This window comes from Helicoverpa zea, chromosome 21 (genome assembly GCF_022581195.2).
Source record: "Helicoverpa zea isolate HzStark_Cry1AcR chromosome 21, ilHelZeax1.1, whole genome shotgun sequence".
NCBI classification, from domain to species: Eukaryota; Metazoa; Arthropoda; class Insecta; order Lepidoptera; family Noctuidae; genus Helicoverpa; species Helicoverpa zea.
Window position 1 is genome coordinate 3,548,036 of NC_061472.1, and position 6,694 is coordinate 3,554,729.

Sequence of the window (6,694 nt, forward strand, 5' to 3'; positions counted from 1 at the left end):
AACTTTAGACCTAAATTGTGTTATTATATGGGTAGTTCTTATTATGAAGGAATTTTAACGGAACATTATTAGTCCCATGCTTTTTTTCTAAAATTGACTATGCTAAGTGGCCAGAAGTCAAGATTGTTACATAAATAAGCACAGGTTTTGCGGGTCAGACAAAATATTGGTAAATAATTAAATTATAGGTCTTTAAAAAAAAAATCAAGACTGGCAAATGATATATGGCACAGGAAAATGAAAATAAACATGAAATATGTATAAAAATGCATAATAAGTGACGTGTAAATTATTCACTTTATATATTTAATATATTTATTAAAAACCGTTAACAATTTTAAGATATTAATGTTATTTTACTGCCTGAAAAGTGAGAAAAAACCAGGAAAGTGAGATTATCAAACACAAATTATCAGATTTATTTTTTATTTAAAAACAATGAATTACAAAATTTTAATAGTAAGGCACAATAAATAATGATAGTCTGTTTTAAACAAGTCTGTAAGTTAATAGTCTAAATTTGTCTTAAAGAGATGAATAAAATCAACCCATTCTCTGAAATGAATACGTTATACAAAATAATCAGCTGCCTTTTTTCAGGTAGTACTTTAAACAGCCTTAAATATTAGAATGGCGTTTATAATTACAGTGCTTTTTTTATAATAATCAGTCAAAAATTCTCTAAGTACATAGGTCGGTTTAAGTTTGCATTGCATAGTCTTTATCCAATAACCAGGCAGGACAATTGAACGATACTATTTCCGTTTTGATGCAGTTACATTGCGCCCATTGATGACATATTGCATGCATTTGATCCAATCTTGACCTGTTGTGTCTTCTTCATGTAACAATCCACAGATAATACAATAACAATCATCAGAATCAGTTTCGAGTCTTTCTCTTGTCTCGAGTCTTCTCGGATATTATTTTTTATCTTTCCTGTACGTACTTCTTGACTTTAATTACCTAATACTGTTTTTTTCTTTTCTTTCAAAGAACCTAACTTCTGTGGATCATTTTTCATTCTTCCATAATGTTTTCTTTATTTTTTTTTGTTTTGTGCTAGTACTTCTTCCCTGGTCTTTTTTTTCTTAGGTTGTGACATTTTGGTTTCTGTGGAAACAAGGCCTCAACGGATTAAAATGTAAAATGTTAAGAAAAAAAATAGAAATCAAAGTAAATCTATCACTTTTCTGTAACGTCATCATTTTCCTGTGTACACAGATCCAGACAAGTGATATGCAGGAAAGTGATAATTTTGAGGTTATTCACAAAAAACACAAAAACGCTGACTTTGAATGACATTTCAGTACTTCATGAAATATTTACCCTTGGTGTATTATTTAAAATAATAAAAAGTATATATGAAATCCAAATATTGTTTACGTAAATACTTACCATACAAGTGAGAAGTTGTCTGTCCCGAACGCGTCAACGGTCGATGAGAGCTTCGTCGCGACTGTCTGATTGGCTGTTACGCGGAACTATAAGCGGCAATGAGCTTACCTAACTACCTACTTTGTTATAGAAATCTGGCGACAGCTGTCACAATTCAATTTATAGGTATTCTTGACATGTTTTTAGCTGACAGGAATGTGATACACAATTCTTGTCGCCCCTATTCTATGATTAAAAATCGTCAAAAAATAGGGAGCCACGAAACTTTTTTTTAAGTTTTAGCAAAGTTTGACTAATTGTTACTGTGATTAGGTATTGATTGATTTATTTATGTATTAACTTTACGCATTATGTCGGTAGAAAACTTGCTTTTTGGAAAATCGCCCCACAGGAAAATGACAATTTTGCTCATGTTGAGGCATTTTTCTACAAAAAGATATTATCGAATCTATCTGAATTTCAGTGCCCATATAAAATCCAATTGTTAAGTCATTTTAGATTTAAAATAAATTAAAAATATTTAGAAACTAATGAGCTATGATTCGCGCCAACCAAAATTCCTTCATTATGAGAACGAGCCATATAAACTTAAAGAGACTTTTAACACGTGGTTAAAGAAACTTTGCGTGAATTTTTTGGAAGCACGTGCCAAACGTATCTATATATCGTGCTAAGTACATATTTTGGTGATAACACCAAAAAAGCTAATGTTATTAAAAGCAAAGGTGCATTGGAATGATGCTAGTTGAAGACTATTGGATTAGAAATTGGATATTAATTAATTTGTAATATTCTTAATGAATTTACAGATGCATGTTTGAGCCATAGTCTAGTGAATTATCTATGTCTTTAGAAATCTACTGATTTACACAATAAAAAACTATAACCCAACTTGAAACGTAAGTTAAAATAAAATAATTACTCAACAATATAAAACCAATCGTCAGGAGGAAGTAATTACATCAATCAGGTTTAATTTCCTGCAATTTTACGATTATTGGCGAAACTCGTCATCATCGGCCACAGTCTCTTGTATCGACAGGATGCTTTAGGCCTTTATTCGATATGAAATATCGATTTTATTTTCGGACTTTGAATCGAGTATTTTATCACTTCCCACGGCTGTTTATTGAGGTATCTTTACTTACAAAGTTACGTTAGTTAAAGTTCAGTACAGTCTTTGAGGTGGTGAGGAGATGGGGTGTAAAAAGTAAAGGGGAATGGAAATTATAAAACAAGGGAAGGCAATATTTACCGAAGGACAGCGGTAAGGTAACAGTTTTCTACCAGGTGCCTGAGGTTAATTGCCAAAACAATAATTGCCAATAAGGCAACACATTGTTTTATTAGAAAACTAAATTTTCTTACAAGTACGCAGTTCAAACAAGGACCAAAAAAATCTTACAGGAAACGGACGTATAAATTATAAAAATATTTGTATTTTTTCACCTTGACCCAATAAAAATTTACCGTTTCACAAACAACACGAACTTGGTAACATAGCAACATTAATTAAGTATAATAAATTTGCGAGCACGCGAAAGTAAAACCGGGCTAGTAAAAGTATCCATCATATGTTCACTGCGCGGGCGCACATCCTCGGGAGTAACGGGACGAAGCAGATGGCGCTGAACGAACATTGTAAACAACACGTTTGTAACAGCTACATTATTATCGCAATATATTCGTTTACATGCTTTTTAGACCAATATGGTATGCTTCTTAAGGGGTAAAAACAACAGAAGATACACGATTTTGGCGACGAGAAATTCGAAAGAAAATTTTGAAGTTTTGACTTCTAGAAAGCAGTGAAAAACAATTGAATTGCATAGATAAAATGGGACTAACTTATTTGACAAAATCACAATACGTATGAAAATTAAGTCCAACATCGCTACGAGTAGACAAATAGTCATACTGGTTGGTAGTTTCAACTTATTTAGAAGAATTATTGAATTAACCTCTTTTTAAATCATCAGCATCCTCATCTTTTGTTTATAAGTAAGTAAGTAGTCAAATCGAACTTCTGGTATTGTTCTGTATTGTGTTTCGAGGTAGATTTTAATAACTAGCACTTTTATTATTATTGAAGAGTGAATTAATACCTCGCTGTAGGGAACAATTTAGTTATAATAATGTGTTGTATGGTGACCGCTGAAACTTATTGATTGATTGGTTCTGTTCATAACTGGAGGGCGGACTTTATCGATACTTTTTATTTTGTAACGTGTACAGCCCTAGTGTTTGCAGAGTTGCGATAAACACTGTCATTTTTGTAAAATTAAAATATTATTTTATAACTCTTCTTTGAATAGCAGCGAATAGAGAATTTAATATGTTATTTCTTATTTTTCTGATTAGAAATAATTTTATGAGTTTCTGTAACTAATAAGAACAATGCACTAAAAATAATTCCATTAAACAAAGAACTTAAAATTGTCGAACTATTAACACAAATACTAAGTGCATCTGTCACTCTTATTAAAATAAAATGTACTAAATTACGTACGGAGACAGAGAATTTCTTTCGAGAATAAATGTCATTTGGAGACCTTCGTAAATTAAGGGCTGGAGGACAATTAAAGGCTGTGGATAACTGAGCGGTTTTTCAGTTGCGTATTTAACGCTGAAGAAAAAACTCAGTTTACACTTGTGTAGCTCAAACTAGCTTTATGTTTTGTGATTTTGCTGAAAATATACGCATTGGACCTACTAGCTCGTAACATTGAAAGTTTTACTGAAATATTAATCTATGTTTGTCCACTTTTCACGCAAAAACTAGTGACCGGATTTTGACCATAGTAGAGTTTACCTACATATCATAGTAACACACAGGCTTTTTACAAACGATTTCTCTTTAACAAAACGATCAAAATAATACTTCACAAACGAAGCCTTTTTAACAAAACAATTATAATAATGCCTTGTACTATAACAACGTTCGTTTATCCCCCGCCTAACCCCCGTCGGTAACATTTCATCGAGCTTCTCTGTACAACTGACAAGATAACAATCGCGGTAATTAAGTAAGCTGACGTCATTAATATTACTTATTTCATGTTCGCCACTCGTCAATGTTGCCAGTTAATTAAATTTAAAGTTCGACACAAGTTCTCGGTTGACAAATTAAGTAGTGGCTTCGTTTCTAGTTGGATACTTAAGTTTAATTGCTATTGTGGATTATTTATATTCAACTAAAGTTTTGGTTATTTTCTCTATTAATTTACATTCTTAATTAAAAAATTAATCAAATAAGATGAATGAGTGAATAATATAACTTACTGCTTATATATACTATTGGCAATCATATAAGACTTCCCATCTGTAACTTCAGGATACATATTCAAAGGACAATGCTCATGAAGTATGAGAATAAAACCCAGGCCCGGCGCAAAAGAAATCTAACTCAAAATATAGGTAAAAATAAGTTATTAAATATTACATAGGGGGCATCATCGAAATCAGTGGCTATATGTGTGAAATTGCTATTCGAATATTAACATCTGCGCCACATTGCTACTCGAGATTTTAGAGGTAACATAATGTATTAGGAAAAGAAACAGTTGTGGTTTAAAAGTGTACATAATGACATGTTTATCGCAACTTCTCCACTATTCTACCTACTTTTACAAGATAATAAGATGATAGAACTAAAACACGTTATGAATGTACTTTTCATTTTAATAATTAGATACGCTTAAAAGTCATCGATTCTCTATTCCTAACACGACATGATCCAAAAATGTTGCGGGATGCGCGAACTGTTCCACATGCTTAGCCTACCCTAAGTTGGGACAAGCTTGAGTCGCATCCCAAAGTCCCGAGCTGTACATCGGTATTGATTTATCTTTTTGGAGAAGCTTATTACATGCCATATTACTTGTTTGTTGTTTCAGATAGCACTTTAATTAAACTATAAGTCCCAGCTGCTCATGTTACCCCTGTAAAATCAAATAACAATTTCACACATATAGCCATTAATTTCGATGATGCCTACTATGCAGTATATTATTACTTATTATTACCTATAATTTGAGTTACTTTTCTTTTGCGCCGGGCTTGGGTTTTTTTTGAGCATTGTCCTTTAGTTTTACTGAATTACTATATTCTTTTAATCTAATTTAACCATTCTCTAACCCATAAAAAGTAATTTACATCCTACACTTGCAAACTTCAAACAATTATGCAAACCTATCCCATCCCACCTTTCCTACTAACCACCCAACCACTAGAGGGTTATAAATTAAGTAGCTCCAACTAAAAGATAGTAGTTAGACTCCCTTAAACACGATAATTGAAAACAATGGGCGGCATAACGGTGAAATGCGATAGAGCACCGGGCTCTGCGGTTTTTGCGACGCCCGCCAAATGTCACGGCCTCGTCATTTTCAAGATGTCGTTTAAGACGACCGGCTGGCGCTTACACCGTGCTGTAATTTGTGGGAGAAATGGCATTTTTGTGTGGTTTTGAATTAATTGTTTGTTATGGTGATCCTGGCCTTTGGAGCAACGGTCGGGATTGTTGGCCCAAACAACAAATGTGGCTTTAGCCAGTATCAGTTTTGACACTTCCTCCCGAAGCACCCAGAGCAAGAAGGGTCTCTTTAAGAAGGTTAAGAAAAAGGTAACTAGGCAACAGAAAGGCGGTTATGAATCTTCTGGTGGCTCTTCTGTAATGGAGGTTAGCCGACAGCTTTTTTACTAAGTTTGTAATAATTAAATGAAATGAAATATATCTCAAAGCTCTGGCCATCATCAGAATTTCCGCAGCTATGATTTCTTTCGCCTTCCACCGCATATTTCACCATTTATACATTATTAACAATAGGTGATAAATGTAACTACATAGTTTAATTGTATGTAGTGTAGTGCCTAATCTTGATCAAAGTATGACATTCACCAAGTTTTGCATTACAATACGGTGTAACACACGGCCCAATATTGCCGATCACTTTACGAATTCACATCGGAATGCAAACACCAACTGTTTTACTGTTGTACGAGCAAATTGCACTTTTATTTAATATTATTTGTTTAGCGGTCAATATATGGCAACACTGATGATGAAATAACGGTATGCTGGCAACATCGAGAGTTTGTTCCAGTTTTATGGCGATGTTACGGAGCTTTTGTTTGTGAAATAACAAATAATGTCGCGTCTTCGTGTGTTTCGTACGTTTTTGGTACAAGTTGCTTTTATGAAGTCAGAATTGCCTACTTTTGTTTCTAATTAGGTGTTTTAATCAGTTAAGAATCGGCCTACTTCAAGTACCTACTTGTGTAAATTTAAAACATA

At 33.2% G+C, this 6,694-nt stretch overlaps 1 long non-coding RNA gene across 1 annotated transcript; it reads right to left on the bottom strand.

Annotated features, from left to right (window-relative positions):
* Positions 1–412: 412 nt before the first annotated feature.
* LOC124641003 lies at positions 413–1,973 on the bottom strand. The gene is made up of 2 exons (XR_006985622.1): positions 1,399–1,973; positions 413–1,113 (listed from the first exon to the last, which is right to left on the bottom strand). It is a non-coding gene; the product is annotated as an uncharacterized LOC124641003 (long non-coding RNA).
* Between the last annotated feature and the right edge of the window lie 4,721 nt (positions 1,974–6,694).